This window comes from Hippopotamus amphibius, chromosome 12 (assembly GCF_030028045.1).
Source record: "Hippopotamus amphibius kiboko isolate mHipAmp2 chromosome 12, mHipAmp2.hap2, whole genome shotgun sequence".
Taxonomy (NCBI): Eukaryota; Metazoa; Chordata; class Mammalia; order Artiodactyla; family Hippopotamidae; genus Hippopotamus; species Hippopotamus amphibius.
The window spans coordinates 42,288,983-42,309,110 of record NC_080197.1 but is presented as its reverse complement, the minus strand read 5'-3'; the positions used below and the strand labels follow the sequence as shown (position 1 = coordinate 42,309,110).

General features: G+C 42.6%; 1 long non-coding RNA gene across 2 annotated transcripts; it reads right to left on the bottom strand.

Moving 5' to 3' along the window:
• Nucleotides 1-973: 973 nt before the first annotated feature.
• On the bottom strand, nucleotides 974-13,473 carry LOC130833776 (uncharacterized). Of its 2 annotated transcripts, XR_009048549.1 has the most exons (5): nucleotides 13,235-13,473; nucleotides 5,377-10,162; nucleotides 4,944-5,033; nucleotides 1,675-1,771; nucleotides 974-1,596 (listed from the first exon to the last, which is right to left on the bottom strand). It is a non-coding gene; the product is annotated as an uncharacterized LOC130833776 (long non-coding RNA). The 2 variants fall into 2 exon arrangements; XR_009048548.1 differs by having other exon boundaries at nucleotides 5,377-13,473.
• Nucleotides 13,474-20,128: the final 6,655 nt, after the last annotated feature.

The following is a 20,128-nucleotide window of genomic DNA, read 5'->3' as shown; positions in this document are numbered from 1 at the left end:
TTCAGGTGCCTGCCTGGCCGAGTCCCCATGGGGAACTTAGGTGCCTCTTAGCTTTGGCAAGGCAGTATAAACTCATGGCCTGGATCTGACTCGCAGGGAGAGACTGGGTCCCTCAGAGACAGACACCACCCTGAGCCATATGAGGTCACCACAGAACCGCAGGTTAGGGCCCACTCAGAATCCATAACCACGAAGGCTGTGGAGCCACGCAATTGCCCTGGGACAAAGACGAACCAGGGCGCTCACTCACACACACACTCAGACCAGAGTTTATCATGGTGCCTTCCCCCTCTGGGAAGGTCCCTAACTGGTGGGTGCCCTCCCACTCTGGGAAGGTCCCTAACTGGTGGTCTTCTTACTGAAGACCATAGGAGGTGATCAAGCTCCTCTTCCATCTGAAGACTGGACCTGACTGGGTTCAGTGCCCCAGGGCCTTACCTAATCCTGTGGCCATTCCTGGTGAGTTGGTCTGTCCCTCCAATGAATCTGGTTGGGGCCCGGCCATCTGAGAGTCAGAGCACTAGTCCAAAAGAGAACCCAGAATACCATTGGGTGGCATGCCTCCTTGTTCCTCTCGGAGCTCCTTCGCTCTGACTCGGCCAAGCCACGGTTCCGGCGGCTCAAGGGGCCAGTGTGGTTGGAATCTCCCTTGGGCCTCCAGAAATGTTGCAGAAATTGGTCCGTCGAGAAACCAAGCACCACACTTGGAGGGTTGGAGAACTCAGGTTTATTAAGCCAGCGGCCCCAGATGAGCCCCAAACGAGCTAACGCTCCAAAGTTCTGGGCCCTGAGCTCAGGGTGAGCTTTACTTTTATAGGGGTCAGTGTACATGGTTACAGTTAGCATGGGTAGATTGGTTACTTGGTTTACAGAGCACAGAAGTTTCCAAGCAGAAACTTACAAGAGCAGGTGCATAACAGTCCACATTTAGCAAAACTATGGTTACATTTGATTGCTAGGTCCTCCTGTTTTTGTTTTTCCTTTGCAGCAAGCATATTTTACAGAAGCAGAACAAGCATGGAGTTATTTTTAGCTGAGTTCAAGGTTCTAATTTTCCTCTTCACTATCCCAGTGGTTGTAACAAAATGGGTATCTTCTTTACTTTGGAAGAAAATCAGATTCCTTCAAAGTTAGAAAATACTTTCTGGCCTTCAAAATCCTGGTTTTCAAGATTCTTGCCTAGTGGGAAGGGTGAGGGGGACCCTGGATTTCATGTCAAGAGCTGAATATTTTTTCTCTTTAAATATTTGCTATAAGAATACTAATCCTATTCTGTTTTCCTTACTCCCCTACCCCGAAATCTATTCATTCCCCTGCTTTGAAGAAAAAAAGGAGAAAAAAGCAAGAGACCAAAAGCAAAACTCCCTTAGGAAAAGGAGGAAGAGGAAGAAGAAGTCATACACACAGAAACATAGAATCAAAAAGCATGCTCATTTATTTCAAAATGCTAATCTCATGAGATACAAAATTCATTAATACAAAATACACAAAAAGTAATTGTGGCACATTTCCCAACATGCCTGCATGTAACAGAACCAAACTTGGTAACTAACAAACTCTATTTCATCAACTTCAGAAGCACTGGATCAAGTAAGTCTGAAAACAAAAGAGGGACATTAGTAGCTTTCATTTATACAGTGTTTTATAGTTTGCAAAATGCTTTTGAATACTCACCTTATTTTAACCTTACAGCGCCCTTGTGGGCTATATTTTGCTATCTTCACTTGGAGGCCTAGAGCACTTCTTCTATTTGCCACCAACCAATAGAGAGCTAGAATTTGAAAACAAAACAAAACACATTTTAAGCCTGTCTTTTTTGTGGATTTAAAGGTAGAAATGAAATGCCTATTGGGGGCAAACTTGTTTGCTTTTTGGAGGAGGCAAGTCATTCAGATGGTAACCAAACACTCCAATGCCCTGGAGAAACACTCAACAGGTTAAGATACGGAAATAAGATGCGCTTCTGGGAAAGCAGTGTGCTGTTTAGAAAGCAGCTCTCCTCCCAGAACAGTGCTCCCCTTAGAGGTTATTATGATGTGAATTGATATTTTGTTTCCTGGTAAGGGATCAGAGGTCTGGGTTGGAGGTCTGCACTCTGGAGAATCCTGAAAACTTGGACTCTTGAAATGGCAGGCAGGAAGGGTCCCAGAGAAGAAGTAAGTTGCTGAATTCTAGGAAAAGCATATCTGGTATTGAAGAGGAAAATTAGAACCTTGAACTCAGCTAAAAATAACTCCATGCTTGTTCTGCTTCTGTAAAATATGCTTGCTGCAAAGGAAAAACAAAAACAGGAGGACCTAGCAATCAAATGTAACCATAGTTTTGCTAAATGTGGACTGTTATGCACCTGCTCTTGTAAGTTTCTGCTTGGAAACTTCTGTGCTCTGTAAACCAAGTAACCAATCTACCCATGCTAACTGTAACCATGTACACTGACCCCTATAAAAGTAAAGCTCACCCTGAGCTCAGGGCCCAGAACTTTGGAGCGTTAGCTCGTTTGGGGCTCATCTGGGGCTGCTGGCTTAATAAACCTGAGTTCTCCAACCCTCCAAGTGTGGTGCTTGGTTTCTCCACAGACCGATTTCTGCAACAGTAGTCTCCGTTTCCCTTTTCTGCAGTGTGATTTCCTTATATTATCTTCAAGCATCATCAGTAAGGTCTGTTGAACCTAAAAGGCATGTGTGAATTGTTCTTTGAGGAATCATCCTTGTCCACATTCTTTGTCAAAATGGACCAGGTAGGGGACTCCCCTGGTGATGGCGGTGCAGTGGTTAAGAATCCACCTGCCATTGCAAGGGACATTGCATCCCTGGTCTGGGAAAATCCCATGTGCCGCAGAGAAACTAAGCCTGTGCACCACAACTACTGAGCCCATGTACTGCAACTACTGAGCCTGCATGCCTAGAGCCCATGCTCCACAACCAGAGAAGCCCCCGCACTGAGAAGGCCATGCACCGCAACAAAGAGTAGCCCCCATTTGCTGCAACTAGAGAAAGCCCACATGCAGCAACGAAGACCCTACGTAGCCAGAAAAAAAAAAAAAGGACCATATAGATATCAACCCCAAATAACAACCATGCTAATAATGCAGGATGCTGCAAATAAGAAAAGAGTTTATTTGGGGTCTTAAGAATTGCAATTTGGGAGACACAGATTCAGGTAAAACCAAAAGAGTGTTCCAAGGAAGTGAGAAAGTCGAGGCTTATAAAGACAAAAAGCCGCAAGGCTGTGAAAGCTGTCTGAGGAGAATGGTGATTGACTCTGACTCCAGTCAGAAAATATTTGTCCTTAAGGAACCACAAGTTACTCTAGGGAAAAGTCTGTCAGATGTTCTGGATGACGTCATCAGGTCAAACCCATCCAGGCTGAGACTTGCTTCCTTCATGGTCTGGGGGCTCCATTTCCCTTTCACAGAGAATAACTACACACAAAGAAGAAAAGGCGGCCACAGACCTGGGAGAGCAGAAGCAGGTGGGGGAGAATAAGCCTCCATATGGAATATGAGCTGCTGGGGGCACAAGTGGACCCATGGAATATTCCCATGCCCCCCAGTGTTCTCAGAAATACCTGCTCACACCCAAAGAGGGCTCCCACTTGGGACCACTGGATGATAAAAGAAAGAAGGCCTCCCATGGTACAGGATACCTGCATACAAATGTCACCCAGACATGCAGCAAACCCAAACACTGAGACGCCGAGGTCTGCAGCAAAGAGAGGATTTATTCACAAGGCAGCCAGTGAGGAGATGGGAGAACCAATCTCAAATCTGCCTCCCTGAAGGTGAAGGGTTCAGGGTATTTATAGGATAAAGAACAAAGAAGCAGGGTGTTCTGGACTATGGGGAGCACAGGGAAAGGTGGTTGGAAAAAGGCACAGTCATTGTTGTGCCTAAGGATGGGGAATGGTTGCTAGGAGGACCAATCGTGATTAGAGGGTTAGAACTTTCAGTCCCACTCTCTGATTTCCAGAGAGGGGAGAAGGGCTGGAGATTGAATTTAATCACCAATGGCCAATGATTTAATCAATAGTGCCTTTGTAATGAGGTCTCCATAAAAACCCAAAAGGACAGGGCTCAGAGAGCTTCCAGGTTGGTGAACATGTAAAAATTTGAGGACAGCGTCAGGCACAGAAGCTCCAAGACTTTCTCCTCAGATTTTGCCCTAATGCATCTCTTTCCCTGGTTGTTAATTTATATCTTTTAATTTGTAATAAACCAGTAATCTAGTGAGTACATTGTTTTTGTGAGTTCCATGAGCGGCTCTAGCAAATTAATTGAACCAAAGGAGGGGAAGGGGTTGTGGGACTCTGTTGGTCAGAAGAACAGGCGACAACCTGAACTTACAATTAGCATCCGAAGTGGTGGGCAGTCTTGTGGGACTGAGCCCTTCCCCTCAGGATGCTGTTTCCAGGTAAGTAGTGTCAGAATTGAGCTGTAAGACACCCAGGTGGTGTCAGAGAATTCCTTAGTGCGGGGGAAAACCCACTTCACTGGAATTGGGTTCAAAATCTTGTTGGCCCTTAATAAGTATGCCCAGACTGTCGTTCTATGCTGAAGGCAAATACTGTATATATACCAGCTAACTGGCCATTGGTTTTCAATTTTATTTTAGGAAAAATTGAAACTACAAGTTAATGGGAAGTAAAATGTTCTGTCCCCTTGTCTTTTGGCATTAAAAAGACATTGTTTTTCACAATGATGGGAGTAAAAAGAACCTTCTGTTTGCTTGGGGTCAGCTTCCAGCTCCTCACAGTTGGCATTTGCATTGGTCTGGTGATAAATCCATCCAGGATGCTGAGTAAACAAGAGTTTGCCTCCAGTTGGATTTTCAATTATACCAGATATGTCACCTGATGTCTGGAAGCCCTAGGCTGCTGAAGACAAGACTGTCTTTGCAAGGTTATGTAAAGAAGGTCTTTGTTTACATGCCCCCAAACATCCTCACCTCATATATTTCTTGCAGTCTGACATGATCCTTTTATCCCAAAGGCTTTCTGTGTTCAGAAGTTCCATATCTATTATAATGCAAATGTTCCTGGGAAAAAATAATAATTCTTTATCAATCCATATTTCAAGGAGGACCATAGCATCAAAGGCTAACAACAATTTCTTACAGTCCAGGGATATAGGAGAGGTGTATAAAAGTTAGGGAGGAAGGTGTGGGGAGAAAGGCAACTGAGGATGGTTAATTGCTAAATGTGCAGGCAGATGAGAAGAACAGGCTCTGGAAACAGGACACGGTTCAGATCCCAACAGAACCAACGTCCGTGGCTCTCAGTTTCTGCTTCCTCATTTGAAAAAGAGCGTGACAATGTGTACCTTTCAGGGTGGTTTCAAACATTAAATGTGACAAGGGGGGACCTCACTTATCATCCTACCCATTAGAAGGAAGTGATAGCCATTAGCTCCACTCTGGGCTCCAGGGTCTGTGGGATCTGGGGTCAAGGCCACCTCTGCCACTTGCTGGCTATGCGACCTCAGGCATCACTTGACCTCCACGAGGTAAAATGCAGACACATCCTACCCATAGAGAAGGTTATGCGTGAGGCATATTTTTTAAACTTCTAGTTAGAAAACAACATGAATCATTCAAGTCTATTGCATTGTATTGACCATTTAAAGGAAGGAGTCATCAGTTGATATCATGTAACAGCTTATTCATCTGAAGCAGAATTACTCATAATAATTATTCATCATTAGCCAGAAGTAAGTTTGTGTGTAGTCATTACACTTAAAATATTATCTTTCTTATAGCTATACTGAAAAAGACTATTGAAGAAGTATGACATCTAATAAAAAAGAGAAATGGAGAAAAATGAAGGTGAAATTTAAAAGGTTCAAGTTTCATGTTCTCAGAACTCATGCCTCCCCTGTCAACACACGCATACACACACACACACACACACACACACACACACACAGAGAGAGAGATGCCCCAACTACACCATTAATTTCTTAGTGAACCTCCTTTTTCTGGCTCAGCCACAAGGTGTCAGGCTAAGCTTAGCCAATTGTCTGCATTTTTTCGGCGCCTTAACCGACTCTTCCTTCCTTTCCTTTCCCTTCCCTTCATCTTCATTTTGCTTTTTGACACAGAGCAGATGAAGCACCTCTGGATCAGGACAATAAGTAAACTACCACCATTGCCTTGAACTCTGCGCTCTTCAAAGAGCCTCTGCCCTCCTCAGTTTGCAGCCTCCGGAGGAGCCGCCCTTCCTTCCCAAGGCTTCCCGAGCCCGGAGGCCAAGGGGCGGTGGAGCGCATTCGCCGCGCTTCCTGCGCAGGCAGGGGACCCCTTGCCCTGACCCGCGGGGAGGACGCCCTGCGCCTGCCTCCAAACAGGTGCGCGGAGGCGACTCCAGGGTGGGCTCAGCATCTCCGCAATGCGCTTGCGAATGAAAATGGCTTTCCCTCTTGTCTCCCGTTCCCCCCCCCCCCCCCAAAGTGTCAACAGAACCTTCCCTGTTTGTGCGAGATGCCTGCAGGAGCTCCTAGAATCACATTATTGCCACATCACAGAAAAGGCTAAAACAAGCAAAGAAAAATGCAGCTTTTCTTTGCCCTGGGTATGAGGAGCGTCTACCTTCCTTGAACGCAATGCTCATGGCTGAGATCAATAATTTGGGCTGAATTCTAGGGCCTGGAGTGAAGAACCTGAACTTCGGACACTTGCCTGTCTGCCAGGGTCTGGGTGAGAAAACGGTCCAGTTGTGTCCCCAAGGGAGGGCTAAAGAGATTCTGTGAAGCCGAACAAGGAAACCACCAACTTACCTGCTGCCTTTTGCTGGAGGAAGAGGAGACCTAAATAGACATTTCTCTAAAGAAGACATCCAGATGGCCAACAGGCACGTGAAAAGATGCTCAACATCGCTAATTATTAGAGAAATGTAAATCAAAACCAAGATAAGGTACCAACTCACACCAGTTAAAATGGCCCTCATCAGAAAGTCTATAAATAATAAATGCTGGACAGGGTGTGGAGAAAAGGGAACCCTTGAATGTAAATTGACACAGCCACTATGGAAAACAGTATGGAGGTTCCTCAAAAAATTAAAAATAGAGTTACCATATGATCCAGCAATTCCACTCCTGGGCATATATCCCCAAAAGATGAAAACTCTAATTTGAAAAAAATACATGCACCCCTATGTTCATAGCAGCAGCACTATTCACAAGAGCCTAGACATGGAAGCAACCCAAGTATCAATCCACAGAGGAATGGGTAGAGAAGATGTGGTGTGTACACAATGGAATACTACTCAGCCATAAAAAGGAATGAAATAATGCCATTTGCAGCAACCTGGATGGATTTAGAGATTATCATACTAAGTGAAGTAAATCAGAAAGAGAAAGACAAATGCCATATGTATCACCTATATGTGGAATATTTTTAAAATGATACAAATGAACTTATTTACAAAACAGAAATAGACTCAGGCATAGAAAACAAACTTACAGTTACCAAAGGGAAAAGTGGAGGAGGGGTAAATTAGGAGTTTGGGATTAACATATACACATTACTATATACAAAATAAACAATAAGGACCTGCTGTATAGCACAGGGAACTAGATTCAATATCTTGTAATAACCTGAAATGGAAAAGAATCTATAAAAGAGGATATATACTTTAAATCACTTGCCTGTTCACCTGAAACTAACACAACATTGTAAATCACCTATACTTCAATTTAAAAAAAGAAAAGAAACAAGTGCTGCTGTCTCTGGCCTAGGCCCCAACATCAAAGTCGGTGCAGGGAGCCCTGGGCCAGGCGTCAGGAGCCAGGCGCTCTGAGACCTGTTCCGCTGAGACAGTGTGAGACCTTGAGAAAGTGTCTCTGCTGCCCAGGCCTGTTTCCTCCCGAGAAATGCAGCCTGTTGCAAGAAGTCTAGCAGTGGCCAGAGGCATCCTGGGCTCCCGCCCCTCCATGAGGACAAGCAGCTCAGGCCTCTGCTTGCCTCTTGCTGTGCCCTCGGGCCGCCAGAGTGATGGCAACCAGTAATTTCCATACAAATGAGCTGCAATGCTTGCAAAATATTGGAAAATACAATCCAAAGGAAACATTCTCCACCCTTTCCTGGAGCTGATCTGTGGGGATAAAATACCCACAGAGGTGGGGCATCCTGAGAAAAGTAGGCCTGGGAAGGACAGGAAATGTGAGGTCTTTGATGTGCATGCCTGTAAAACGGGAGACACGTTGGTATATTTACAGGACAGAGTTGTGTAAAAAGGTATTCAAATGCCATGCTCTAGGAGGCATACCGTCAAAATCATGATCAACTCCGAGGAAAGGGAGGAGATGGCAGTGAGGACTGGATTTTGGTTACATGTGGTATCAATTTTTCTCTGAAAAATCACTGTTTTACGGAGAAAAATATGTTGTTAGGATGCTGATGGCTTATGAATAGTCACGGCACTATTCGTGCATCTTCCACTGGGGGCTCAGGGCCTCGGAAAACTCTAAAAACCACAGGGGAATGAGCTTCTGCTGACACAGTCCAGGAATCAACCCCAGGGTAACTTCCATGGGCGGAGGAGGAAAGTAGGCGGCTTGTTCCGCTTCCCCTGGGGGCATATCGATAAGTGGGTGAGAAACTCAGTTAGGTTCACAGCAGCTTCAGGCTCCACCAGCAACAAATCAGGTCTGCAAGTCACCTTTGCCTTCAGCCTTGCTCTCCTCTCGGAACTCTGTGTGAAAGAGAATTTGGCATCCAGGAGAAACGTCACGTTTTGAAGGAGACTTTGCTGAGGCTGAACGGGACAATTTCCCATGCCACTCACTGCCCTCACCGTGTCCTGCTGCTTCCCGAGAACAGAATGCAAGAGAGGAGCTGAGTGTGAGCCAAGCTGAAAGCGCTGTCTGTGGAAGGAGAGGGAAGGGCCAGCGTCTCGCTGGGATGAGGACTGTGGTGTGTAAGTCAGTGGACCCTGGACACGAGTGCCCCAGTTTGATGCCTGGTACTGCCTCCCAGCTCAGCGACCTGGGGCAAGTTTCGTGCATCTCTCTGTAAATCAGTCTTCTCCTTGGTAATTCATGCCAGGAACAGGACCTGCCTCTGGGTTGCTGTGAGGTTAAAGTCCCAAAGATTCAGAACAATGTTCAGTACCGTAAGTGCTAGGTATATGCTAGTTCTTTTCATTTTTACTATGATTTACCAACTACTCTGATTTAGAGCAAATGATTTCTCTGAGCCTTAGGGGTCCCATCTAACCCCAAGGCACTATCCTAGGGCTCAGGGAGATGGTGGGTGAAGTGTTTTTGTAAGGACCACCTCCTTCAAAGTTGTAATGAAATCCAGACCCTCCTCACCTCAGTCCCATTGACACAGACAAGGGTTTCCCAACCTGAGCTCTGCATCAGAATCACATGAAGCTTTTATAAGTAAAAATATTTTTTAAAAGTGTGTCTCTAACCAGGTTTCCATCATAATATTCTAAACTGTTAATGTTAACTATTTGCATAAGCAAATACGGTCATCCCTTGGTATTCCAGGGGGATTCGTTCTGGGACCCCCATGGTTACCAAATACCACAGATGCTCAAGTCCCTCGTATAAAATGGTGTAATACTTGCATACAACGTATACATGTCCTCTTGTAAACTCTAAATCATCTCTAAATTATTTATAATACCTAATACAATGTAAAGGCTTGTATAGTTGACCCCTGAAAAATGCAGAGGTCAGGGGCACTAAAACCCACACAGTCGAAAATCTGAGTATAATTTTACAGTCACCCCACCATATCTGCAAATCCCCGTAGTACTATAGTAGGTATTTATCAAGCCTGTATTGTTCAAGGGTATTTAAATACAATGTAAATACTATATAAATAATTGTCAGCATGCAGCAAATTCAAGATTTGCTTTTTAAAATTTCCTGGAATTTTTTTCAAATATTTTTAACCCATGATTGGTTGACTCCACAGATGTGAAACCCACAACTACAGAGGGCTGACTGTAAACTAAAATAAGCAGTTCAGTCAGTGGGAGGTCACAACCTGACCTTGGGACTTGAAGTTATCTTCTTTGGTGGTAATTTCAATTTTTGTTTAAACCACAGTCCTTGGAAGTGTGTCTCTAACCAGATTTCCAGGGATGTATCCCTAGAAGTGTTCTTCATTCTACGTCATCAATGCTCTCCAGCCAGTGACCACCAGGAAGAGACCTGTGGTTGAACAAGTTGATTACATTGCTCATTAAAACAGGGGAAACACCATGGAGAACTTTGGGGTCTCTCATTAAAAGCAAGATAAAGGTAGCAAGTTTCTAGACTATAGGATCTGGGCTTGAGGTTAGGTGGCCTAGGGGAAAGTTCAAGGAATTGAATCTTTGCTCTGCAGTGGATGCTGTCAGGAAGTGGAGTCAGTTCTATGATTGGGTGGCTTAAAAAATCTTATCTAAAATGTGGAAGGCTTTGGGACTTCCCTGGTGGCGCAGTGGTTAAGAATCCACCTGCCAATACAGGGGACATGGTTTCGATCCCTGGTCCGGGAAGATCCCACATGCTGCAGAGCAACTATGCCCGTACACCACAACTACTGAGCCTGTGCTCTAGAGCCCACAAGCCATAACTACTGAGCCCATGTGCCGTAACTACTGAAGCCTGTGCACCTAGAGCCCGTGTAACAAGAGAAGCTACCGCAATGAGAAGACTGCACAACGCAATGAAGAGTAATCCCCACTCACCACAACTAAAGAAAGCCTGCACACAGCAACGAAGACCCAATGCAGCCAAAAATAAATAAATTTTAAAAAATTTAAAAATAAAGTTTGGAAGGCTTTTCTTCCCCAGGCTCTGCTGTCGAGTTGGAGCCAGGCAGGGGAGAGCCACACTGAGATCTGCCAGCAGAGGCAGGCCTGGGCATGGAGCAGACTGTCCCAGAGCATGTGGGGAGCCAACTCCAGCTCCATGGTGCTTGGCACGGGTGGCACCGCATCTCCAGGACTGCAGCACAAGATTTATAGACTGCCCGGGGCACCTGCCCGAGAGTCCCCCATCACGTGGGAAAGAGGAGCCGCAGCCATCAGCAGATTTTGGAAGTCTTCTGAGAAATTGTCCACAGTGCCAAGTGTTGGAGAAATCTTTTCTTCCCCTTTGATAGAGTGAAGTGAGCAAGTAGAACCCAGCAGCAGGCTATTGAAGAGAACAATCACAGGCTACAAGAAAACACTCAATGAAATCTGTTGTGATTCACTGCTTATGACCTTGAGCTATTGCCACTCAGTACCAGGAAGACACTGAATCTTTTACAGTGAGAAAATAGAAAACCATGCAGCTCAAAACACAAGCCTAAGGAGGAGCTAAAATGGTGGATTAGGAAGACCTCAACCTCACTTCCTCCCACAAGTGCACCAAAAATACAGCTACTTACAGAGCAACTATCAATGAAGACAATCTGAAGACTAGCAGAAAATATCTTCTACAACTAAAGACAGAAAGAAGGAACCACAATGAGATGGGGAGGAGGGACAGAGATGCAGCCTGGCCACAGGCTCTTTTACTTGCTGGAGTTTGTAGGTGCAGCAAGAAGTGTTTGCCATGGTGCTAGTTAAGCGAAAATTCACATATTGTGATTATTCATGTCCACACTGGCCAATAAATTTAAACTGGCTTATTAGGCTTCCAAAGAAGAAATGGTGTCATCCACAACATCTGCTACGGTCAGAAATAAGCTTGAACTTCATGCAGCTTTTCCACTTGTGCTATCCCTACCGTGGGATTACAAGGGCCTTTCTTTCTAGCAGCTTCTGCAGGCTTCTGTGTCTTTGTGGTACCCTTGCATACGGGTTCTTGGTAACTTATTTCTTCCTCAGCCACATCTTCAAAATGACATCTGATAGGACACAGATCTCATCTGCATAGTGATCCAGGAAACTCAAATGGCCATCCCATCATAGTCATTGAGACCTCGAAGCTTCTTATGTGTCCATGTGGACAGGATGCACAGGAGGGTATCAGCTAATAAGCCAAAGATGCTGGATGGAGGGGCTGGTGCCAGGCAAAGTATCAGGAAATCCCAGTGCAGTGGGGAACCAAGAGAAGCTGAGGGAGAGAGTGTGGGTAAAGCTGCAGACCGTAGTCTTGACACCTGGGAGAGGATGCAGGCGTGGGGGTCTTGGAGAGAGCACCATGTGATGGAGGTCATGGTGAAGAGGACCAGGAGGAGGAGCAGGAACCAGCACACCATCCCTCCACGTCCAGCCTCTCTGCTGGGCTCAGGCCAAGGCAACCGCCTTTTATCAACCCCTGGTGCTTGTCTGGCCAATCCCCAGCCCTACTCCGGGTGGGTTACAGTGAGACTCTTGTGACCTCACACTCCCCCTCCCTGATGTGGGATTCCATCCCAGGAAGTCCCCTCCTGCTGCCCCTGCTCGAGAGAGCCCCACCCAGCAACAGTTGCCTCCTTCCAGCTCTTGCCTCCCTCTCGCCATCTCACCCCCATCTGTCCAGGGTGGAACTACACGTCCCAAGATTTCAGGAGCCAATATGGGGGCTCATCCCCAGGATGCAGGATGAACTGGGTCTGAGAAGCCAAGCAGAAGGGCTGTCTACAAATACTGGGTTTGGGTCGAAGACTTGGGGCCACAGTGCAGCTCTGAATTTGCTCTCCAGATTTTGACCCCAAACCTTTGAAGCGCCTTACCTCACACTCTGCTGGGGTTTCCATGACGACAGTAAACCAGCCTCAACTACTGTGTCCACCCCACACACAATGTTACTGACTGCTCAAGAGTTGACAGCCCAGATGTGCAGATGTGATGAGCAGGTGCTGGGAGAAACAGAGCCTCTAGGTGAGCAATCCTGCCTCAGGGAGAAAGCCGGAGGGGCTTGGACATGGGGAGGGGAGTTCCGAGGCTAGACCCTAGGGATCAGTGTAGCAGTGATGTGTGGAGAACAGGAGATGGGGTCTAAGGAGATTAGATGGAGACAAGGGACAGAGCCTTGGCAGAGGGCGCTGTGATGTTCCCGTGTCCCCAGAGGCCAGAACTAGGACCAGTCCAGGAAAGACACAGAAGGGGCCCCATTGTTCAGTCCTGGAATTAGCCTGCAGACTAGATGATTCTTTCAAGTGTCTAACCTGGGCTTCTGCCTTTCAATCTTATCTGCCATGGAAAGACATGTTGAATTTTTTCCTTTAAAGGCAATATTAAGAACAATGAAATGCCCAATGTATTACGCAAATAAGCAAGACTTTCCAATTCCATCCTTAAAGTCAGAATCAAACTGGTTGCTTACCTTTCAGGAACACTGAGTTCATTCCAGGATTCAAACCTCCTCTGTGTACATGAACCTCCATGGACACTTGCTTATAATCATCTTCCACATTACCTCCTGCAAAAGAAAATAATCTTTAATTATTAGCCTTTACGGAATTCATATGTTTTACTTTTTTCTAAGCATACTGGATTTTTCAGTTCAACTGGATTTTTCTTTTTTTACAATAAAGCTCTTTCAATGAAGAAAATAGTACTTGATTTACAATCTGTCACAAACTCCTTAATCTGAATAATTATTGCAGAACATGACCCTACTTGTGTTCAACAATTATGCAGTCCTGCCTTTTGTGTGTCATCTAATGAATTCCTCAGTACCCAACCTAGTCTACACCTCGTTCAGTAAGACAAGGCCTTCCACTTAGATGCTGCAGCACAAATGACTTCTGTGATGAAAATTCACTGGTCAGCAGTGGTCCTCAGACCACACCGCCAATGATACTTATTTAGGCATTATTTTCTCCCCAAAAATGGAGACTCTCTAGAGGTGATATTTAGTTCTAAGTTATCAAAGTTGTTGGTGTATAGTTGTTCCTAGTAGTCTCTTTGATCCTTTGTATTTCTGTGATATCAGTTGTAATAGTTCCTACTTAATTTATAATTTTATTGATTAAGACATCTCTTCTTTTTTTAGTTAATCTAGCTAAAGGTTTGTCAATTTTGCTTACCTTTAAAAAATAAAAACAGCTCTTAGTTTCACTGACATTTTCTATCATTTTCTTAATCTTTATCTTGTTTATTTCTGCTCTGATTTTGTTATTTCTTTCCTTCTTCTAACCTGGGGCTTGGTTCATTCTTCTTTGTCTAGTCCCTTGAGGTATAAGCTTAGTTTATTTGCAATCTTGCTTTTTTCTTAATATAGGCATTTATCCTAAAGACTTCTTTCTTAGATCTAAGTTTGTTTCATCCCCTAAACGTTGGTTTGTTGCATTTCCATTTCCATTTGTCTCACTATATTATTTCTCTTTTGATATCTGTGGATTGCTTTCAATATTTACTAGAGTTAAACAGTGAGGCTATGTCATATTACCTTCATGATAAATCACAATCTTCTACATTCGAGAAGTCTTTTTACATGACTGCTTTACTTTGGATTCAAATCCAGATGAAACTTTGTGTTATTTTTGTATCATCTTGAGTCTTTTCTTGATGGGGACTCAGCTGAAGGGGGTTGAATTTATCAGGAGCTCCACTCAAAGCACAGGATAATCACTGATCCCTCCATGTCTCTTTTCTTATTTTATTTATTTGTTCCAATTTGCCACCCCCTTTTGCCTAACCAACCTCCCCCAGTGGAAATCATATGTTTAATATAACTTTTATTTTGTATGAGTTCATTTAAAATGTGCAGTGTTGTAACATGTGCACATATTTTCATTTTAGTCAATGCTACTGTGTTCTATCTGTTTTGTTTCTTGCTCTTTTAGTCTTAACCTTCGCTAGGTGACACCAAGAGCGTGGACCTGGCTGGCACATTTGTAATCCTTTTTATTAAAAAAAAAAAAAAAGGATCCAACTAGGTTAGTAGTTGGAAACCACTGCTATTGGACCAAGTTTGGGCCCTTTGCTTATTTAAAATAAAAATAAACTTTTATTGGAACACAGCCATGCCCATTTGTTTATGTCCTGTCTGCGAATGTTTTCATGTTACCATGGTCAAGTCTAGTAGTTGCCACAGAAACAGTATATCCTATAAAACCAATTATATTTACTATCTGACACTTTACAGGTAGTTCACAGACCCCTGAACTGGAAGATCCACCTCAATTCCCACATTTTTGTTTTCCAAATTCTTCCTTTCTAACTGCCATTCTTACTGAGGAGGATTTGAGCTAACAGAGGAGGACAAACGTATACCGTGACTGCAGAGATTTTCTGAAGACAACTTTCCACTTCAGAAACCCCACTTGTGGTTACACGACAGGTCTCAGCTCTGGCAGAGCCTGTCATACACTGGAAATGTTCCTTCAACAAGCTCTATATTAACACCTCTGGATTTTATGGGCTAGAACATGGTGTCTAAGATTGCTTTTTGAATCAGTCCTTTAATGCTGAAAGGAAAGAGAAGCTGATCTCAGTAAGAACTGTTTCTCACTCTTTACTGTGGCTTTATATTAATTATGGATGGTATTTTTGATCTGTATAGAGATTATTGTAAAGGCTTCAGGCAATGGGGAAAAACATGTAAAAATGCAGAAGGCACAAACATTTGGGTATTAAAGTAAGACTGGTGAGAACCCAAAGCTCTCAGCATCAAACAAAGGTCCTTCAGAGCATTATTCCTCCTCTCAGTGCCTGATTACTCTTTTGTCTTTCTTTCCTGGTCTAGGCAGCATCTCATTGGGGTAGTTAGTTATAAAGACTCAATTGACACGGGTTAAGTCAGCATGTACTACAGTGTTGGGCATACAGTAGGCACTTATTTAATGGCTGTTGGATGAATGACCAGACTGTGATGGGTGCTTTCCATTGAATCCCAGCCCTCTAGAAACTTTAAATGTTAAAGAAAATACTGCCATGGATACTTGGTGATGGGCACTCAGACCACAGCATAAAAAGAGTCCAAATATAAGTGGACAATGAATTATGATAAAGACCTGAACACTGGCCTTTGGGGGGGGGGGTGCAGGTTGGGACGTGTCGGGGGACACAACACAAAATGAAAATTACTAGTTTCACTGCAGTCTTATTCACACTCAGTTCGTGTAATTAGCTTCAGGTAAAGTGTCTTGCCATCGTTAACCCTAAAAGTGCCCATTAGTAAATACTTGCTCCATGAATTTTCATGGCGCATTGGATTTCACTGGTCTTCATTTCCTTTGCAAGGATTCAAATTGAATCAAGATATCATTATATGCAACTTATATAATCAAGTCAAAGAGCCACCTTACTAAGTTAGCAAATACTATTTTTCCCAATAAATATACAAAAACCTGATTCATGAATATGGTATTTATTCTTTACTCTTGCTATTTGTTGCTTTTTTATTTTGTTGACCAATATTTAATATTTGTTGAGAGACATAAAAGACGATACAGCAAACACACATTTACATACAACCCACATTAACAAATGAAACACTTTCAATCCACTTAAAGCCCCTCATGGTCTCATCCCTGATCACAGTACTCTTTCTTCCAACTAAATGTAGCACTTCTAGAATTGGAGGATTATTCTTCCCACGAGTCTCTTTATGCTATTATGTATATTCAATCTAAAAGCATATGGGATTGTCTACACACTTATAACTGATATGTAACTGGTATCATAATTTCAGGGTTTTTTGGTAAATCATTTCACTTCAATTAGTATTATATTTTTGAATTTTATCCCTATTGGTACATACAGCTGTTGTAGACTATCCCATGGTATGAATATAGCATGATATTTTTATCCATTCCATTTTTTATTATTTAGGTTATTTCCAATTTTCTCTTGCTATTACAAACAATATTTTTGTGAACATGTACATGGCTCCTTGTGTGTGAGAGTTTCTCTAGGGTGGTATCTAATTGTAATAACATTGATACTACTTAAAGCCTGCAACTTATTAAGAGCTAAAAAATGTAACTTCTAAGTATTTGACATGCACTGAATCATTCTGCCCTCATCTCAGCCCTAGGAGACAGATAATTATTACCTCACTTTATGGATCAGAAAGCATAAATGGGCAAGTGATGCAAAATTTCAATTTCAACAGGTACAGCAAAATTATCCTTCAAAGCGTTATAACAACATCCATTCCCATTAGAGATATACATAAGTTCCCATTGGTCTACATTCATGAAACACTTGATAATGTCAGACTTTCAAAACTGGGTTTCAAAAATCTTTACCAAGATAAGTAATATATATGCATGTGTTGTTTGCAACAATAGCTCAGATGAGAGAGAGATCAAAGTAATTTTTGTCTTAGGAGTATGGATGAGTAGAGATCAGAGGCTGGAGTTGAGAACACAGTAATATGCCCCTAAGAGAATCAAACCATGTTGACTGTCAGGCACACGCCCATCCAAAGGGTGAAGCCTATACCAGCAAAGTCTGTTTTCTCAATGCTCTTAAGACTGTTGAACACTAAAAGGGAAAGTCTGAACTAAAAAATCAGAGACTAGAAAGTCTGGTCTCTAACTTTCCATTCTTTCTCAGCCTGAACATTATAACTTTATGATGAGCAATGAATCCTAAACACCTCCACATTCTCTTTTTAGCTATGAATGATTTGAATAACATGGAGAAAACCAGTACCTTTTTTTAAACCAAAATGTTTTCTTTTCCCCAGAATTGATTCACTTTTCTTATATCTCCTATAAAAGAAAGAATGTTTATTATGTATGTTGGACTGATGGAGAGTTCTACTCAAGTTTTCAACACAAGGAGATTAAGGAGCTTTAAAACTGTGGTCAAAATAGATAAAAATAAAACTTTCCAGTTCATGGAGTTTGTGGGAAATGCCATCTTTCCACAAACACACTTATATTAACAGTTCAAGCACACAGAGACCTTCAAATCCCACCAAATGGAAAATTCCCACAGTGTGGGAAGTGGGCTTCTCACCACAGGGATGGCTGAGTCCCTCCTCATCAAAGGCCCCTCTGTGCTCAGCAGATTTTAGAAACCTTAGCATTTTTGTCAGGAACCTATGCAAACACACTCCACTGAGCAAAAATGTAACAGTTGTTTTGCAAAGAAATAAAAATTCAGGACATAAAAGTTAGGATATGCTCACAGCAACAGAACACATATATTTTAGCCACACATCCTATGTTTTTATGGTCAACTCTTTTCCCTGCAGAAAAATTAGAGGTACTATCCCCTCCATAAAACCTTAGCCCCTAATCTTCAGAGAGCATTTCAGAACTCTGAGAATTCTGATTTCCTATTGAAGTGTACGGAAGAAGATTTATGGGGCCATGAACCACCCCTTCTGATTCTGCAGTTCCAGAGAAAACATCAACAGTAATAACAAAAGCTTCTTCCTTTTGTTTCTCAGTCCCACCCCTTTAGAAAGGTCTCTGAGTTCTTCAAACACCAACCTGGATTATCTAGAAGAAAAAAATGAGAGAAATATTATAAATAGCTCTTCCTGGCATTCCAGTTATAAAAAAAAAAAAACCCAGGTTTAGTGTCACTGCTATTGACCAAATCCCTGGCCTCAGGGATAGAATGTCTTCTTTTCCTCTTGCCTAGAACAAAGAAAAAATATTTCATGGTAGACTCTTGATGATGGAGTATTTGCTTTCCAAGTAATTTAGTCATTATAAGCTAGTCCTTAGTCTCCCGTAAAACTACTAATGGTAGTCATTCAAATTGAAGATTAAAAAAAAAGTGGTTCATTTTTTACAAATACTACTTTTCGTCTGTGTCCTGATTAAGCCATAGTGTGTTTGCTCTCCATGAGGAGATCTATGTCTGAGCTGTCCTAAGGTATCTGAGATCTCAGACAGTAACACATGACTTCTGGAGAGCCCGTTCCACTAAAGAATACTCTAATTAGCAAGACTTCTGCCCATGATGTACTTAGAAACCAATGTTTTATTTTGTTTTGTTTTGTTTTAACTAACTTAGTACTTAAAAAAAAAAAAGACCTTGCAAGATTTTCTGTTATCCAAGAATGAGTATAGTATGTTCGTCCCGTGACAGGTTTCTGGATGAGTCATCTGATACATGTTTTATTTTTTTAATTAATTTTTATTGGAGTATAGTTGATTTACAATGTTATGTTAGTTTCTGCTGTACAGCAAAGTGAGTCAGTTATATACATATATGCACTCTTTTCAGATTCTTTTCCCATATAGGTCATTACAGTGTATTGAGTAGAGTTATCTATGCTGTATAGTAAGTTCTTCTTAGTTATGTAGTTTGTATATAGGTGGGTCTATATGTCAATCCCAATCTCCCAATTTATCCCTCCCCCCCATTCTTCCCTGGCAACCATAAGTTTGTTTTCTATTTGTGACTTTATTTCTGTTTTGTAAACAGGTTCATTTGTACCATTTTTTCTAGATTCCACATACAAGCTAAATCATATGATATTTGTCTTTGTCTGACTTATTTCACTCAGTATGACAATCTCTAGGTACATCCATGTCACTGCAAATGGCATTATTTTGTTCTTTTCTATGGTTGAGTAATATTCCATTGTATATATGTACCACATCTTTTTTACCCATTCCTCAGTCAATGGACATTTAGGTTGCTTCCATGTCGTGGCTATTGTAAATAGTGCTTCAATGAACATTGGAGTACATGTATCTTTTCAAATTCTGGTTTTCTCCAGATATATGTCCAGCAGTGGGACTGCTGAATCATATGGTAAATCTATTTTTAGTTTTTAAAGGAACCTCCATAGTGTTCTCCATAGTGGCTATACCAATTTACTTTCCCACCAGCAGTGTAGGAGGGTTCCCTTTCTCCACACCCTCTCCAGCATTTATTGTTTGTAGATTTTTTTAAGCTCTTTATTGGAATATAATTGCTTTACACTCTTGTACCAGCTTTTGAGGTACACCAAAGTCAATCAGCTGTATTTAGACATATATCCCCATATCCCCTTCCTCCCGTGACTCCCTCCCACCCTCCCTGTCCTGGCCCTCTAAAGCATCAGCCATCATGGAGTTGATCTCCCTTTGTTATACAACTTCCCACTAGCTATCTATTTTACATTTGGTGGTGTATATATGTCTATGCTACTCTCTCACTTTGTCCCAGCTTTCCCTTCACCCCCCACCCCCCTAACCCCGTGTCCCCCAGTCCATTCTCTGCATCTGCATCCTTATTCTTGCCTTGTCACTGGGTTCATCAGTACCATACTTTTTTTCAGATTCTGTATATATGAGTTAGCATATAGTATTTGTTT